Source organism: Delphinapterus leucas, chromosome 4 (assembly GCF_059928025.1).
Source record: "Delphinapterus leucas isolate spDelLeu-1000000601 "Yukka" chromosome 4, BTC_Dleu_Yukka2, whole genome shotgun sequence".
Lineage (NCBI taxonomy): Eukaryota > Metazoa > Chordata > Mammalia > Artiodactyla > Monodontidae > Delphinapterus > Delphinapterus leucas.
Window position 1 is genome coordinate 82,616,038 of NC_143132.1, and position 17,480 is coordinate 82,633,517.

Genomic DNA, 17,480 nt, shown 5'->3' on the forward strand with positions numbered 1-17,480 from the left:
CTCCAGAATTTCAAATATTTTGTTTTTCTTACATTAATTCAGCCTATAGGCCAAGATGAAAACAGTGAAAATGTATCATATGTTCATTCAGTTTATAGGAATTCAACCATTATCTACAGCAAATGGAAAGAGAAGAAAAGAAACGATTCACACAGAGCCAGGGACTCTGCATACCGCTCCACTCAATAACTACAAGCTTCAGAGTATGCATGGGGGGAGGGGGTGGGTATCCACTGGCTTTTTGGTCAGTCTCACTTCTCGCATGCCTCATACACGGCAATCCGTTTCACCTGTCCCAACATCGAGCAAAAACTGGCCGTGCTGGACTTCCTGGGAGATCAGTCTCCAACATGACTCCTTCCCCAGGTACTCAATCTTCAAGGTACTTTTTGAGGGTGATCAAGTTTCACCCTTACTCATCAACTTCAGAAACAGACCCATCTTTCCTTTGGAAGACCACTCCTCCTCCACTTCAACCATGTAATTTTGGTGGTGCTGCCAATCAAATACCCTCTCTGCTTGGCCAGAAGAATAAGCTCATGACATTCTTGTATCCAATCTGGCCAACCAGTGTCCTTCCCTGAAACTTATAAATATTGGAGGTAGGAGATTTCTCTCTAGGGTGCTTAAGCTTGGATGACATAACACAAAGGCTGTTATACAGAATGAAGATAATTCACACATTAATTCAAAATTCACTTAAGAATAGAACAGTTTGTTCTTACAAATATATACAGATGACACCCGAAGCTGTAGGTTAAGAGAAGATGTTATCTAAACTCTGTGAAAACTATAAACAAAAGTTAAACATACTTAAGTTCAAAAGGCCTTACTTTTCATTCACATACATAACTGACATTTGGTGTCACAATGGTTGATATGTCTATGAAAGGGTGGGAAAGAGTTGAAAAATCACCAAGAGGTCCCAATATTCTGGAAGACAGAAAACATCCATCTGCTGATGCTGGTCCAGGTACAAAGGAAATGTATAAAGGATAATCAACATACTATTCCCTTGACCTCTGGAAAAAATTTCCTCACATATGTCTCTTTGACATACAAAGCCAATAGTTCAACCAGAATTTTTTCTCCCACTTATCGTTATTCTGCATTCTATGGAACACACCAGCTATTGACAGAGATATCAACAGCTACTCTTCTTAAATTTAACCATGAGCAAACCCATATCTTACACAAACATATGTAGAGCCTCCATCCCCATTTATATTAGAGATACTTGAAACGCACACCTGATACTTAATTTATCTCCTAATCGCAGACATCTGGAGTAAAGTTGGCACCACAAGTTACCGACCACGTTTGGCTTGTTTGCTGTGGGTCGGGGAGTATGGTAGAGGACACAGCCTTCCTGACCATTCTAGTATCAATCTAACATTAGCAGGGTATGAAGGAGGCATGCCTGTTTGGAGAAGGCTCTCCAGCAGTTCCTGACCACCCGTAGCCATGAAACCTTTCTCACTGATACTACTTCATCCCACCTTTCCTCCTTTGAAACACACCCAAACATTTTAGGCAGCTCTGTTTCCATCTGCCCCACCACTCCTTCCCCAAGTACCACACTTGGAGAACTAACCAGGACACAGGAATGGCCTCGAACATCAGAGACCCACGTGTCCCCTGCTGCCCTCACTCTGGGGCACACGTTGCAAGCAGAGAGAAACCGGACCGAGCCTCACAGGGTGCGCACCAATCCTTAGATGGACACCCCATCTAAGCTTCTGCCTCACACTCGGGAAGCACACTTATCCCAGGCCTCGAGGGATGGAGGAGCATACACCTGCGCCCCAGACCCCAAAGGCGGGCTACACACCTGTTCCGCTGCGGGAGGGAAGTGATTACCGGCCTCCAAGTCTCACAATCTGGAGAAGCGGGTGCACCTGCACCTCAGCTTCACATTCTTTGGAACCAACAAGTAGAAGCTGTCTAACCCAAGTTCCAGGCCAAACACAGGACACTCTCCTCCGCCCCAGAGTCAACCCCGCCCGGACGGTGGGCCCTGGTCCTGTTAGCCCATCAGGGGCCGCTCGGTCAGCCACTCCAAGGCCGCCCCGCTGTCGCGCGGGGGAAAGGGCCGAGGCTCAAGGACCCGGCACGCGTTCTCCTCCCGCCCCGCGTACAGCCCCCCACCACTGCCCCCACCCCGTTGGCCCGCTCTCCGAAGATTCGTTACCTGAGCTCTCAGCCTTTCCAGCCCAGGACCCCCAGCCCGCGCGACCCGACCCCTGCTCTAGCCCCACGCACGCGCAGTATCTACCCGGTGGCCATGCTTCCGCTTTCCTCTTCTCACCCGGGTCTCTCCTGGGCGGTCCGCCCCTCTACACCACGCCCCCATTTAAAGGGCCAGAGATACACTGTCTCACCCCAGGGACTTCTGGCGTGATTAACATCGTTAGGAACCGGAGAGTGGAAACGTCAGAGGAGGAGAGTAGACCAATAAATAGTAGTCCGTTAGATGAGAAGAGAAACCCTCCTCTAGCCCAATGTCAGTGAATTTATCTAGCATTTAAGAAAGTGAACCTATCTTCAGCCAGCCCAGAAAGGGTAGTTGATTCCCAACCAGTAATTTTTAATTTTAATCTTTTTAAATACGAATATAGAATTACCAGCTTTTTATTTTGCCAAATAAAGACAATTAGCACACACACACTAGAAATCAACTATTATTTTCTAATTTACCGTCAACATTGCTCCATAAAAATACATCTTAACAGCAAAAGTATAGGAGAGATACGCTCTCAAATAAAGGAGAGATCTTTAAAATGGATAGAAATATGTTTATTTCTCTTATTCCTCCTCAAGAAAGATGAACACTTTCAGGACAGACTGGTTTTTAGAGGCACCACTCTAGATAACCTGGGCCCCAGGACACAGATCTTATGCCTACTGGGGCCTATGGTCAAGGAAATAGAAGGAGGAAGCACACCAGAAAATGTTCCTGGAAGGAGATAGAGAAAATATTCAGTTGGGGAGACATTTATTGAGCATCAATCCAGTTCACTATACTTCTGGGTCTTTGAAGGACCCAAAGGTGGGTAAGACACAGCCCTGCCCTCCAGGTACTCTAAGAACTCAGTGTACAGACAAAGCTACAGTGCAAGGCAGGCTGTTTTGAGTGCTATAAGAAAGGTATGAGATCATCATTTCAGGATCACACATGAGGGAAAATGGGGAACACTTCAGGGAGGATGTCTTATTAGGATGCTGAAGGATTTCAGTAGGCAGAAAGCAGGGAGAATTCCTAGCTGAGGGAACAGTGGGATTAAAGGCAGTACAAAGCAAGATTGGAGACAAGCTGCTGGCCTGATGTGGCTCTGACATGGGCAGTGGCTTTCAAATTTTTTGATCATCACTCACAGTAAGAAATACATTTCAGCTATGACCTAGTAACCTAGCGTGTGTGTGTGTGTGCGTGCATGTGTGTACACCCTGTGACATTGTCTTTAGTATGTGCAATGCAACTTGGTATTTTCTATTTTTTTTTTTGATGCTGGTTAAAAAATTGATTTCATGACACTAATACATAGCAACCCATAGCTTGAAAGCACTGGTGTAGAGTGTGTTAGAGGTACAAAAGGCTCGAACCAGATCCAGGAGGGCATTAATGCCAAGCTGGTGGGTCTGATCTTCTGGTAAGAGCCTTTGGAAGTTCTTAAGCAGAGGAGTGGCATAACTGTAGGTGTACTTTAGAACTCTGGAGACCTGTCTTTAGTTCTGAATATCACATTTTTAGAGGAAACTGATTAAACAGGAGCCTGTCTGGAGCAAGGTAAGCAGGCTGGTGAAATCGGAGACCCTGACAGAGAACAGCTGAAAGTGTTAGGCAGAGAGGAAATTGACAGAAGTAGGGGGAGCTGGGTTATGGAGGTGGGAGGTGGGGAAGGTTGCTAACTGACCTTCTTGAAACATCTCTGCACCAGTTGTAAACTTACTCTGTGTAACTCTAGAAAGTAGACCTGGGACCTGTGGATAGATGTTGTAGGGAAGCAATTCCAACTCACAGTCAGGAGTGTTTTAGCATGGTCCAACTGACATGCTGTCCTTTATAGGGCTGTTTACATTAATTAAAAAAATGAAACTGTTGTATACTTATTATTGAAAACTTGAAAGAATCAGGAAATATAAAAAGTAAAGCATAAATTACCCACATTTCAGGAAAAAAAGCACTCATGGTTTTGACTTATTTTCGTTGGGTCTTTTACTTTGCATATTTATATTTTTTATATAATAGAACTATATAGAAAATATAGTACTGTACTCTGCTTTTTATTTTGTCCTCAATGTTATATCTTTTGGGGTTTTTTTTAATTTTATAGAAATACAGTTGATTTACAATGTTGTGTTAATTTCTGGTGTACAGCAAAGTGATTCAGTTATATATATATTCTTTTTCATACTCTTTTCCATTATGGTTTATCACAGGATATTGAATATAGTTCCCTGTGCTATACAGCAGGACCTTGTTGTTTATCCATTCTGTATATAGTAGTTTGAGTCTGCTAATCCCAAACTCCCAATCCTTCCCTTCCCCACGGCAACTACAAGTCTGTTCTCTATGTCTGTGAGTTTGTTTTTGTTTCATAGATATGTTCATTGGTGTCATATTTTAGATTATACATATAAGTGATATCATATGGTATTTGTCTTTCCCTTTCTGACTTACTTCGCTTAGTATAATAGTCTCCAGGTCCATATGCGTTGCTGCAAATGGCATTATTTCTCAATGTTAGATCTTGAAAATTATATACTGTTATTCAAATTGTTCACAAATATTTGTAATGCCTACATAATTGTTGATAATATAGTTGATGTCATTATTTTTGGACATTAGGGGGGGTTCCTATTTTTCACTGTTAACAGGAACAGGGCCATGAATATCTTTATACAGAAATCTTTGCCCACATTTCAAAATTATTCCCCTAGTATAAAAACCTGTAAGTGAAATTACTGATTCAAATGCTTTGAAAGCTCTTAAGTCTGTGAATACCTACTGCCAAATTTCTTTCCAGAAAATTCAGGCCAGTTTTCATTCTCACCAAAAGTGTTCAAGGGTGCCCATCACACATACCCACCAGCATTTATTTTATCCTTTTAAAAAGCTTTGCCAGTTTGATAGTGGAAGTGGCTCTAATTTTAATTTGTATTGGATTACTAGTGCGGTGGAATCTCTTTATGAATTTATCAACCCTTTATAGTTATTCTGTGACTGCAATTTCACCGCCTCTGTTTGGACTTGTGATTGGCAAATAGCACTAAGTGAATTGTTGCAGACGTATGAGAAAAAAAACACAAAGGGACTTAAAAAACAAATGATGTGGTCACACCAAGTTATAGCCAAATTATATTGTGGTGTACCATACAAACAAAGGTTAGTGGGAGAACTGAGTCATCACAAAGTATGTGGTTAAACAGGTCCGTGCTATTGCAGTCAGTAAAATATTTATGTTGTGAGGGGCAATTTGGTTTCAGCAAAACACCATTCCTTATATTAAGTCAACATTGTAAATTTTAATTTCCCCATTTGGTAGTTCTGTTTGTATTTACTTTATAAATTTGTTTTGGATTTATAGATGCATAAAATTTATAAAAATGAATCTTTTCCTTAGTTTTGTGTTTACATATATACACATATACATATATGTGTATGCAACATCATAAAAAATAATTTAAGCCAACTCTAGAGATCCATGAGACTCTTTTTCCCTTACAAGGAACCTGAACATTATTTAAGTTTGAGAAACGTTGGTATTAGAGTTTTCTTAAAACTTCATTTGTCATTATGTAAATATAGGCATTGGGATTTTAAAAAAAGAAGAAAAAGGTAAAAGTGGCGTCAGCTTATATATTGGATTTTTCTACACTGAATATTGTTATGATTTGCTTGCCTTTGGAAAGAGCACCAAAAGCTATACTATGTTTAGGGTTCAGAGAGTATGTTTTGGCTTAAAATGTACCATTCGTCAAAGTTAACTTTGCACAGGTCATTAAGACCTAGACAGAAGAATTTTGGGCTTTATTAAACTTGTCTTTTTAAGTAAGACAAAGCAGTTGAGCAGTTAGCAATTAAAATGGAACCTCTGTGAAGTGGTCTTAAGAGAAATTAAACCCATGAGAAAAAGGCCCCACATGCAATGTAGGAGCCTTGGGGCGTGGGAATCAGTGAGGGCGGGCCGATGGCCAGGAGCTAGAAGGGCAGCACCACTGAAGGAATGCTGCAGAAGGATGATGTCCTGATACCCAACACAACTCTTCCAGCTTTCCCCAAGGCAGGAGGGATGGAGAGCATGGTCCAGACATTGCTATTACATTGTATCCAGAGTAAGCCACATTTATCCTGAAGGAAAAAATGTCTGGGGCCTGAGAATGAGAGAAAGAGACTAGGAGGTGAATAGTTGTGCCATTTCTTTCTTTGTTCACAATCACAAAATAAATTGGCCTCTTTTCCTTTTTAAAAAAGGAACCTGATGTACAGGGTTCTTAGTGGGTCAGAGCACCCAAGACAGCTGGAGAGAAGTGAAATTGGTTATCTGTAAGTTACTCAAGCTGGTCCAGATGTCATTCTCAGGTTCCCTCTGCCTGGAATGCTCTTTCCCCAAGGTAACTACATGGCTCACACCCTCAGCTTCTTTGGGACTTTGTTCAAATGCCACTGTGTTAGTCAGGGCAACAAATGCAAAGCAGATGGGGGTGAAGTACTCTCCTCCATCCAGGACACAGGGACCAAGGTTCTTCCCATCTGGTGACACTCTTTGTTGAACTCATGGCCTCTAAGTTCTCTGAGGCAGGAAGATGGAAAAGGCTTACTAGCTCTAAACCGCCTTGGCCTGAAAATATGTACCACTTCTGCTCTCAGTCCATTGGCCAACAGCAGCCACCTGGCCCTGCTTTACCACAATGGAAGCCAGGAAGTGTAGGGGAATACTCAGGATATCTGGGAAGCACACGTGACTCTCCCACAGACCACCCCTCTTTCCCCCAGGACTCACTCATCACCCTTTCAGGCTTTATTGTCTTCCATAGTACTTACCATCCTCCAAAATGCTGTATATTTTACTTATTTATCTCTTAAGTTTCTGCCTTCCCCACTAGTACATAAGCACCATGAGAGTGGAGATTTTCATCTGTTTCATTTATGTTTTTATCCTTAACATCTAGAACAGTACTTGGCATATGGTAAGAGCTCCATAATTTTTTATTAAATAAATGAATGAATTCTGCAATAACAGTTTATATTTGTGTGTGGTGGGGTATCACATACACTGACCTGAGGATGCTTCCCAAGAAATAAAGAGCCCCCCCTTATGCATACACAAGCATGTATTGAGTGCCTACTATGTGCCAAGCACCATGCTTGGTGCCAGAAACACAGGTATGAGAAATACTCCCTGATCCCTAGCTAGGAAGAAACAATTAAAAATGCAATATTTATTAAGACCCATAATAGAAATAAATTATGAGAGCTCAAAAGGCCAAATTCTTCTGAGCTTTAGTGGGAATCAAATTTTACATCCAAGTATTACTAGAATGGCAATGAAAAAAGAATGAGGGTGGGGGACTGGTAGGGGACTCAGGAATCATAAATTGCTCCCCAAAGTCACCAAGGAAATAAGATCTATATTCTCTACCATTTTGTATTCTTGACAAAAGTTTGCCTTTCACTTTTCATTCACCCATTCATCCTAGTGCCTTCGCACATTCTCTTTCCCTGCAGCCTTAGAGTACAGAGCAGCCCATGTGCACTTGGTTGAGAGAAAGATCTCACTATTTAAAAATATCTTTCTGATAATTTCACGATTCCAGAAATGCCATCATTTGAAATCTACTTAGAGTATTTTGTCTTCCAGCCCCACCCCTGCCACTCCTCCTATACTCCTGCAAGCAAATAAGCACGCATTTATCAGTCTTTTGAAGGGAGAAGTGGCATCATGGGAACCCTGCCGGAACTTAATAGCAAAAAGAGGGTGGAGAGGGAGGTCGGGGGTTGGGATCTGGCGTATAAAGGGGACACTAAGCAGTCACTGAAGACTTGGACTGGGTATCAGACAAGGGAAAGAGCAAGAAAAGAGCAGATGGGCTCCCCTGGTGGCGCAATGGTTGAGAGTCCGCCTGCCGACTCAGGGGACACGGGTTCGTGCCCCGGTCCGGGAAGATCCCACATGTCGCGGAGCGGCTGGGCCTGGGAGCCATGGCCGCTGAGCCTGCGGGAGCCTGTGCTCCCCAATAGGAGAGGCCACAACAGTGAGAGGCCCGCGTACCGCAAAAAAAAAAAAAAAAAAAAAAAAAAAAATAGTAGAGAAGATGCAGAAACAACGAGGGCATCAAATGCAAATTTCACCTATTTCACCATTTTGCCTGGGGATAGCCTTGCTTACACAAAATGACACATACCTCTGTAACACAGAAAGGGAAGCGTTGGGTTCTGCTGAAAATGAAAGAAAATTCAAAACAATAGTAATGTTCCACTGTGTCAGGCCCCAGACTCCTTCTTTCTCATTTTTCCTCCATGGCAGGGTGGGGGCGGGGGGGGGGCCTCAATTCCCAAGTCTATCTCCTGGTCCAAGTAGTCTGCTCCAACCATCACATCCACCTTCCAACTAGCAAGGAAGAGAAAAGGAAGGAAGAAGGTATGTAAGCTATTTATTGTTTGTGTAACTACTCCAAAAATTAGAGGCCTAAAACAGCAACATATATTATCTAACAGTTTCAGGAATCCAGGCATGGCTTAGCCAGGCCATTTGGCTCAGGGTCTGTCACAAGTCTGCCACCAAGGTGTTGGCTCAGGCTGTGACATCTCAAGCCTCAAATTGGGAAGGATCTGCTTCCAAGCTCACTCACATGGTTATTGGCAGGATTTGCTTCCCTGCAGGCTGTTGGACCAAGGGCCTTAGTTCCTTGTCACATGGGCTTCTCCAAAAGGCCACCCACAACATGGCAACTTGTTTCATCCGAGCAGGCAAGAAGAGACATCAAGAATGTGAGCAAGACAGAAGTCACGGTCTTTTTGTAAGCTGATCTTGGAAGTGACTTCCCATCATTTTTTGCTACAGTCTATTTGTTAGAAGCACTAGCTCCAGCCCACACGAAAGGGGAGAGAATTACACAAGAGGGTGACTTCCAGGAAGTGGGATCACTGGCAGCCACTTTAGAAACTGCCAGCAAAGAAGGTTATGCCCACCCCCTTCAGAGACTCTTTCTTAAAATTGACTACATCAGTTCTGCCCACATCTAGCTGCAAGGGAGGCTGGGTAATGTAGTCTCTATTCTGGGTGACTGTCAGCCCAGCTAAAACTTAGGGACTCAGTTCTGAAGAGGAATTACAGGATTCTGGAGAGTAGAAGACTTGGTTGTTCTGTGTGCCAGCCCCAGGCATTGAGGGCAAGGAGGAGAAATATCTTTGGGTAGAGTTGTAGAATCTGAGTTCAAATCCTACCTTTGCTATACCCTATGCTGAGTGAATTATTTAACTTCACGGAGTATCATTGATAGTATCAGACTAAATGAAATGTGAAGCATCTTGCACTTGGTTCGTTCTCAATAATACCTACTAGAACTGTTTCAGAGGTAGCTTAATATCTCAGAAACTTTTAAACCAGGCTCTGACACCCAACCAGCTTGCCATGACTCCATGCCTTTCACCTAACCTCTTTGCACACCAGTTTCTTGTTGGTAAAAGGGAGTACAAACACCTGCCCTACCTATCTTATCAGGTTGTTATAAAGATAACGTGTATGAGTGTATCAGAGTTTTTTGTTTTTTGTGTTTTAATTCGAAATGCCATGCAAACTTATCGTGGCATTAGTGGTCACCGGGTGGCAGTGGGAAGAATGGGCTTGGGTTATGGCCCACGGCCGCCAGATGGTGCTGGCCTTCAGCAGATAATACCCTGGCTTTGCTGGGAAACTGCAAGAGAGCCAAAAGGCTCTTGGAGATGGCCAGTGCAACCCCTCATCTACAGATGAGAGAAATAAGACCAGGGGAGGGTGTGGGGAGGATGTCACACAGCAGTGAGTGCTGAAGCCCTGCTTTCCTGACTTTAGTGCGATCAAGGCTAAGGATGGCTCTTCTTTCTACACAGAATGATGCTCTCACTTTCTCTCCTCACTTGCACTGGAGACCAAAGTTGTTCACTGTCTTCTTGTTCATGGATTTACCAAATTTTAAAAGCCTGAAAAATGTCCACAAATAGCATCTGTCTCTCTGGCTCTGTAGCACAGTGGTTAAAAACATGATTTTAGCATCAAACAGACCTCAATTTATATCTGTACAGCAGGCTCCTTACTGTAAAGTTAAGATAATTTCTACCTGCTAGGGTCGGTGTGAAGTTAAGTGAGATAAAGCACGTGAAAATAAGAGGTAACCTTAATTAGTGCACACTCATTTAAGCAGTTTATGTGTATTTAATTCATCTAATTCTCACCATAACCTTAGGTAACTTTTATTATGTTCATTTTACAGAGGAAGAAACTGAAGCATAGATAGGTTGTGACTTGCCCACACTCAAAGCTGTAGGTGGAGGAGTCTGGATTTAAACCTGTTTTCAGAGCCCATGCCCTTAACCATATGTATTACTAATTGTTTGGCAGAGAGTAAATGTCCAATAAATAACAGATATAGATCCACAGGGGCCAAGCTGAAGATTCCAGCTTGAGGGACAAGGGTTTGGAATGAATGGCATAACCATAATGCACCTACACTTTCAGAGTGGAGAGACTAGCACACAGTTGGATGAAAAGTGTTAAGTATCCAAGTTAATAAAACAAAGGTAACTAACAAAAACTTTTCTAAAAAATAAGTGAAGCACAGCAACTGGGCTTTAGACTTTAGAGGCAGTGAGGATAGGATTTGACTTCTGATCCTGCCTCTGGCTAGACCTTAGGCAAGTTGTTTAACATCTTTGAGCATCAGTTCCCTCACCTAAAAATTGAAGCTAAAACTCTACCTTGCAGAATTACTGTGAGTATTAAAGCCACTGTGGTTAAAATGCACATTTTTTAAATGTACACAGTAGAGCAGACATTTGATTATTACAATTCTTATTATTCCACAAATATATATTGAGCAGATTGAAAGGGATTTAAGATGTTAAGATATTGTTCTTTCCCTCAAGGAACTTATATAGGGGAGGTGATGGATGTACATACCATTTGGTAGAAGGTCTCTTAGGAGAGCTGAAACATGTCGTGGGAATTAGAGGAGGGCAAGGTATTTTTCTAGCAGTGACAATTGGAGAAGGATTCATGTATATGATATTTAAGATTAGTCTTCAAGGACACAAAGAAGGTGAGAAGAATATTCCATAAACTTTATTAGCAAAGGTAAAGGGGCCAGAAAGAGCCTGTTTGTTTGGGGAATAGTAGGCAGTCCACATTAGAAATGTGAGTCAGGCTTGAGAGTATGGCAGCAGAACAGGAAGGGAATTTCTGGTTAGACTTGGCACGTTAAACATATGCATTTGATCCTGTTCCTAAAATGACAGTAAAGTAATAACATACAAACCCATGAGGACTCCAGGAACAAGAGAAGAGACAATAGCTGATGGAAGATATCCCAAAACATTTGGAAGATGGAAAGTAGTTAGATGAGTATTAACTGACTAAGTAAAGACAATAAAGCTGCCTGAAAGGCAGGCACGGGGTGAAGAAGCCTTCAAGAAGGAAGCCAGTTTGATATGAAAACCAAAACAAACAACAACAACAACAAAAAAAACCCACCAAACCTAGAAACGTTTAGAAAATAGAGGCACCAGGTAACTCTGAAGCTAAAAGGATGGAGTTGGGCTGAAAACACAAGGAAGAGCTGAAAGTCTGATTCTTCTCTCCAGTCCTTGTAGCCAGATGACTTTTCCACCCCACCCAGCAAAATACAGGAGGTTCACTCTCTGGAGAGGCCAAAGGAGAGAGACTGTGGACTTGGGGAAGACACCAGGCAAAGCAAATGGAAGAGGTAAGGCACCATACTGAAAACAGGGGGATTAAGTAAAAGTCTCCATTCTTAACTTTTACCTTAAGTAAAAGTCTCCTCCACCTCTTTCCTTGTTAGGCTCCCACAATGCTGGAAGCCTGGCTTACACTCTAGAGGAAAGAGGTTGGGGAAGTGTCTGCTGGGTAAACCGAGATGTGGTCCACCACTCAACCAGCCCAGTGCACACACAAAGAGATTTCAATGAGCTCAGGAGAAACAGTCAACTCAAGGAAAAGAAAAAAATTTTAACAGCATTATTTATATCCTCAGAGGGAAAGGAAACTATTGCACCCATGAAACAAGATTGGGTCTATAGAAAAAAGAACCTTCAGAGATAAGAAAGGGCTTTTGGAAATAAAGATAGTTAAATTTTTTTATTGTATATGTTTGGAAGAAAATATTTTAGAAAATCTCTCAAAAGTAAAACAATAAAAGATTTTTTAAAAATAATAAGAGAAAAAAGACAAGAGCACTAGAGAATTATTCTAAAAGGCTCAATACTAGAACAGGAGTTCCAGAAAGAGGACACTGAGAAAAGTTTGGAACTGATTGCTAAAGAAATCATTTAAAAATTTTCCAGAACGGTATAAAAAATTATATTAATACACATCATTGTAATATTTCAGACATCAGAAATAAAACGCAGATCCTTAAAGCTTCTAGAGAGAAAAATTGGGCCCCATATAAAGGATTGGGGTTCAGAATGTATCAGACTTCTCAAAAACAATGCTGAATGGGCAGGAGGGATTTTACTGGGCTGATGAAAATTTTCTAAAACTGGTTTGTGGTGATGATTTTTCAACTTGGTATATTTAGTGAAAAATCATTAAACTGTACATTTGAAATGGGTGAATTTTATAAATCCAATAATATATCTCAATAATGTGAAATTTTTCATAAAATAAAAAACTGTGGAATTAATATATAAAGCATTTCAAATACAAAAATGTATAAGCATATTACAGAACAGCTAATTATAAAATCCATGTATAAATGTTAATCATATCATTCAAATAAATTAGGAAGCAAAACAAGAACAAATAAAAGCACTGCTGAATGGAAGCTAGAAGATCATCAAGCAATTTCTTTTCCAAATTCTGAAAGAAAATTATATCTACAATTCTCTAGCCAGTCTAACTGTTAATAAAACATGAACGAAGTTACTTGCAGACATGCCAAGTTTCAAAAAATGCATCTCTGTCGTACCCATTCTCATAAAGCTACTAAAGGATATTATGAGGAATAAACCAAGAAGGAAGACATGGGACCCAAGGAAAGAGGAGAATCTAATATGGGAGAAAGACTAAAGAATTTTCCAGAAAGATGATGAAGGAGGCCCCAGGATGACAGTTGTGCAGCAACCCAGGAGAGCAACCAATCCAGACTAGAGCAGGAAAACCCCATGCCTCAGGCGTGAAGTTTTGAAGAAATTAATGGAATATATGTATGGATAACCTGATTTATTTGAGTATTATAGAGAGAGTTCTAGCCTATAAGAGAGTTTAGGGATGAATTAGCAATAAGTACATAGAAAACTAAGCACAGGGGGAAAAAGAAGTAATTATTAACTTAAGGGGGGAAATGTTATTTTAAAAAAGAAATGTACCAGAATCACACCAAAAAATAAAAATAAATAAAAAAGAAATGTAATCATATATAGTTTATTATGTCAGTCAGCTGTGAGCAATATTTACATAGTCATAATCATGTAAATGCTGAATGTTGATTTAACTAAAAACCCCATGCTTCAACAATATTGAGGGAATGTGGGGTTTTGTGTGTGTGTGCATGTGCGTGTGTGTGTGTGTGTGTGTGTGTGTGTGTGTTCAGGGAAAGGACCTGTAAGAAAGATGTATCCTCATCTTCCTACAGAAGTTGTCTTAGTTTGGATTTCCCCTGAGGCAGACCCTGAGACAAGGATCTGCCAGCAAGTCATTTATTTGGAAGCGCTGGGGACACTCATAGAGAAGTGGGAAAGTGACATAGGGAAGGGAAAACAAACAATAAAGAATGAGTGATTAGAACTTACTCCCACGAAAACTCTGGGAAATGGGGCAAAACACAGTCTCAGAATTATTCTGCCTGAGGGGCAGGGAGCTGAGGTATTCATACACCAATTCCTGAAGGTCACTGGTTGAGGACCGCTGAAGGAAGGGGGGATGGCATAGTCATTTCCTGGAACGTCAGCCTGTACATGTGAGGGCAGAGCCCCAAAGTCTTCAGGTACAGTGATGCAACCCTGGCAGTTAGAAGGGAGGAACGATGCTTCATGGGAAGGTCTAAGGGGCACAGGTGGGACACCAACAGCATCTGAGATAGAAGTCAATAAATAATGTCTAAAATAGAAAACTCTAAAATTACAACATAAGCATTTATTTCCATTAGAAAATCGAGGTAAACACTTGAAGAAATAGCAAGAAATGCTGAAAGCAATTAACTCTGAGAAGTAGAAATCAGAGGTGGGGAGACATGAAGCAGGGAGCAATTTGTTTTATACCTAGTAGGACTATTTGGCTTTTTAAACACTGTATTATGTATTAGTTTAATGAAAATGAAAATTATATTTACCAAAAAAAGTGAACAGGCAGTGCAAAGGAAGAGAAGGTCATCGTCTCAGGGTGGGACAACGGCTATGGAAGACCAGACCTGGCCTCAGGCTGGACTTCAGAACTGATCTTCTTTGGGGTTTCCGAGAGCATCAGGTGCTGGCGGAAGGCTGGCCGTCTGTCATGGGGCACTTGTGGGTGGTCTGTGGAGGACTCCTGTCTGGTCTAGGGACCTGGGAGAATGGTGCTGCCATTTACAGGCACTGCGAGAGCAGGCTGGGAGGAGAAGGTGGTGAGGTCACTTTGGAGCGTGTGGAGGTGGGGTACCTAGGAGCACACCTGAGGGAGAGGCCCAGTGGCAGCTCAGGAGAGGGATGAGGGTCTCAGGGAATTTCTGGAAATTGTTCCCAGACAAATAATAGGAGAAGAGATGGGACTCGGTGGAGAGCGTTAGTGAGACAGTCAAGTGAGGGAATTCAGGGGCAGAATCATGACACATGTGAGGGGGAGACAGAGGAGACAATGAGAAGATAAAAAGACTTGGCGATAGAAGTGTGAAGGGAAGTGGGAGGTCGGGGACTGTATTTCAGGAGCAGCAGTCGCCAGTGTTCCAGGCTGCTGTGCTGTCACCGTGGAGGGTGAGATGCAGACAAAAGCCCTTGCCTTTAGCCTGCACTCTGAGATGGCAGAGAAATCTCTGCCTGAGAAGTCAGGGGACCTAACTTCTGGACTTCTTTTCACCTCCAACCCTGTGCGAATCACTTACCTCCCTGGACCTCAATTCCCACAACAGCGCAATTGGCCTGACAATCAGTCAGTTGTGTGTACTGGTACAGTTATACATGCTTGAGAAACAGAAATGTTTCCAGACTGCTTGATAAAAAGCCATTTCCCTGAGTCCTTCAAATCTGCCCCCCCACCCCCTCCTTCCTGGTCCCCACTCTGGGACCACTCCCTTCCCCAACCCTCCTCCACTAACTAAGGGAGGACGCCTCTAGCCCTCTCTCAGCTGTATGGCCTGCACCCATTCCAATCGGTGGGCCCCTAGGATATTGGTTGTTAAATATTTTGACTATCACCCCTGCTAATAATACCTTCCCTGCCTACCTGACAATGACCTGGTAAGGATCAAATGAAATAACAGATGTGAAAGGCCTTTGCAAATGCTCCAAGTGCTGTCATATATTGGGTAAAATATTGTTTAAACATCAAAATGCAAAAGTAGTGCTGCCGAGAGACACGGTCACAGAGGGCATGGACACAGAGCTGTGATGAATTGCAGGGCTGGAGATGGAGTGAGGGGGAGGGAAAGTGAGAGAGCGGCAGGGCAGAGAAGGGAGAGAAGAAAGGACAGGCTGAAACCAGGCTGATTGCGCAGCCTCCCTCCCTAAGTATGGGGATGCTGTAGGCAAGACGCAGGAAACCAGATCCAGCTCAGACCACGTGCTGGGTTTTTGCCCTTGCACCAGACTTCGTGTGTGTGTGTGTGTGTGTGTGTGTGTGTGTGTGGTGTGTGTGTGTGTGTGTGTGTGTGTGTGTGTTGGGGATTGGAGAGAGGCAGGTGATATAAGTCCTTATGCATATGTTCTTGCTTATGCAGCTTGATGTGGCCTGACATTGGTAAAAGCCCCAGGATGGCAGAAACCTCAGATACTTTGGGGTTTGTGCCACCTCTAGATGTCTGGCATTCCCAGAACCAAGCCCCACAGGTGGGGTCTTCCTATAAAATCAATCCCAGTAATCCTCTACACCCCCTAGGATCTCTACAGTCTACAAACATGCTCAAACACCTTTCTTCATTCAATGTTCACAACTACTCTGCAAATTAGGTAATGTTCTTCCTGGTTGATAGCTGAGGAAACTGAGGCTCAGAGAAGTTAACTGACTTGTCAGAAATACGCAGAGAGCAAATGGCAAAGTCGGGACTTTGACCCAGGTTTGTGCTTGTTTCCTTCTTCAGACAGGACTTGCTGGAGGTCTTGTCTGAAAGGAGAACCTTCTTTTAAATTTCAGGTCCTCTGGGCTTCCCTGGTGGTGCAGTGGTTAAGAATCTGCCTGCCAATGCAGGGGACACGGGTTCGACTCCTGGTCCAGGAAGATCCCACATGCCGCCCGTATGCAGCAACCAAGGCCCAGCGCAGCCAAAAATAATAAAATAAACAAATTTTTAAAAAAATTTTAAAATTCAGGTCCTCTGACTCCAAGTCCAGTGCACATGGCAGTGACCCTCCTGGAACAACTACTGCTTCAGCTGGAGGAAGAACTCTCCAGGACGGTCCATGGGTAATTTTGTGCCTAACAATTTCAACATTGCCTTCATCTCTCTCCCATCGTCCTGTCTTTTGTACTCATATGATCATGTGCTCCTCTGTTTAATAACCTTCATAGACTCCTGACTGCTTTCAGGATAAAATTTAAAGTCCTGCCATGGCCCTTCAAAACTCAGCCTGAGCATCTAGCCCAAAGGCTGCATACTCAAAAGCCCGTAGGAGCCAGGCAGGTTTGTTAAATAAATGGGAGTAGCAGGCAGGTACTGGGAGCAAGAGGGAGTGCTAGGGAACACGTGTCCACCCGGAGGAGGAAGCAACTTCTCAGCAAAGTTGGCCACACAGGGGCACAAGCCTAGGGTGACTTCAGCTGACCGTATGGCTTTTCAAGAAAAGCCAGAAGTCCAGAATTTTATGTGAAATCACTCAATTTTTAAAAGTTGGGCCCATTAAAAATACGTTTATATTATACAGTTTACGAGTACATACTTTACTCGTGTCTTCAGGTTGAATTTGGAGGGTGGACTGCCATTTTGTGATCTCTATTTTGAGAAATCTGGTCCACACATTATCCCCCAAACATGCCATATATTGTTCAAGTCTCAGGACCTTTGCCCAAGCTGGTCCCTCCACCATTTCCTCACTCCCTTAATCTTGTGCCTTGGACAAATTCCTTCTTGTCTTTCAA

The 17,480-nt window shown here is 42.6% G+C and overlaps 1 protein-coding gene across 4 annotated transcripts in view; it reads right to left on the reverse strand.

Annotated features, from left to right (window-relative positions):
• The window catches only part of VPS8 (VPS8 subunit of CORVET complex), a 319,158-nt gene extending 303,738 nt beyond the window's left edge, over nucleotides 1-15,420 (reverse strand). The window contains exons 1-3 of one of the 4 annotated variants that reach the window (XM_089910741.1): nucleotides 14,548-15,420; nucleotides 14,009-14,289; nucleotides 8,407-8,612 (exon numbers count right to left, since the gene is read on the reverse strand). The gene's annotated coding sequence lies outside the window, so the exon portion shown is untranslated. Of the gene's footprint in view, nucleotides 1-1,831; nucleotides 2,121-2,191; nucleotides 5,704-8,406; nucleotides 8,613-14,008; nucleotides 14,290-14,547 lie in introns of those variants that run through there. The other 3 variants (XM_089910739.1, XM_089910738.1, XM_089910740.1) reach the window with 3 other exon arrangements.
• Nucleotides 15,421-17,480: the final 2,060 nt, after the last annotated feature.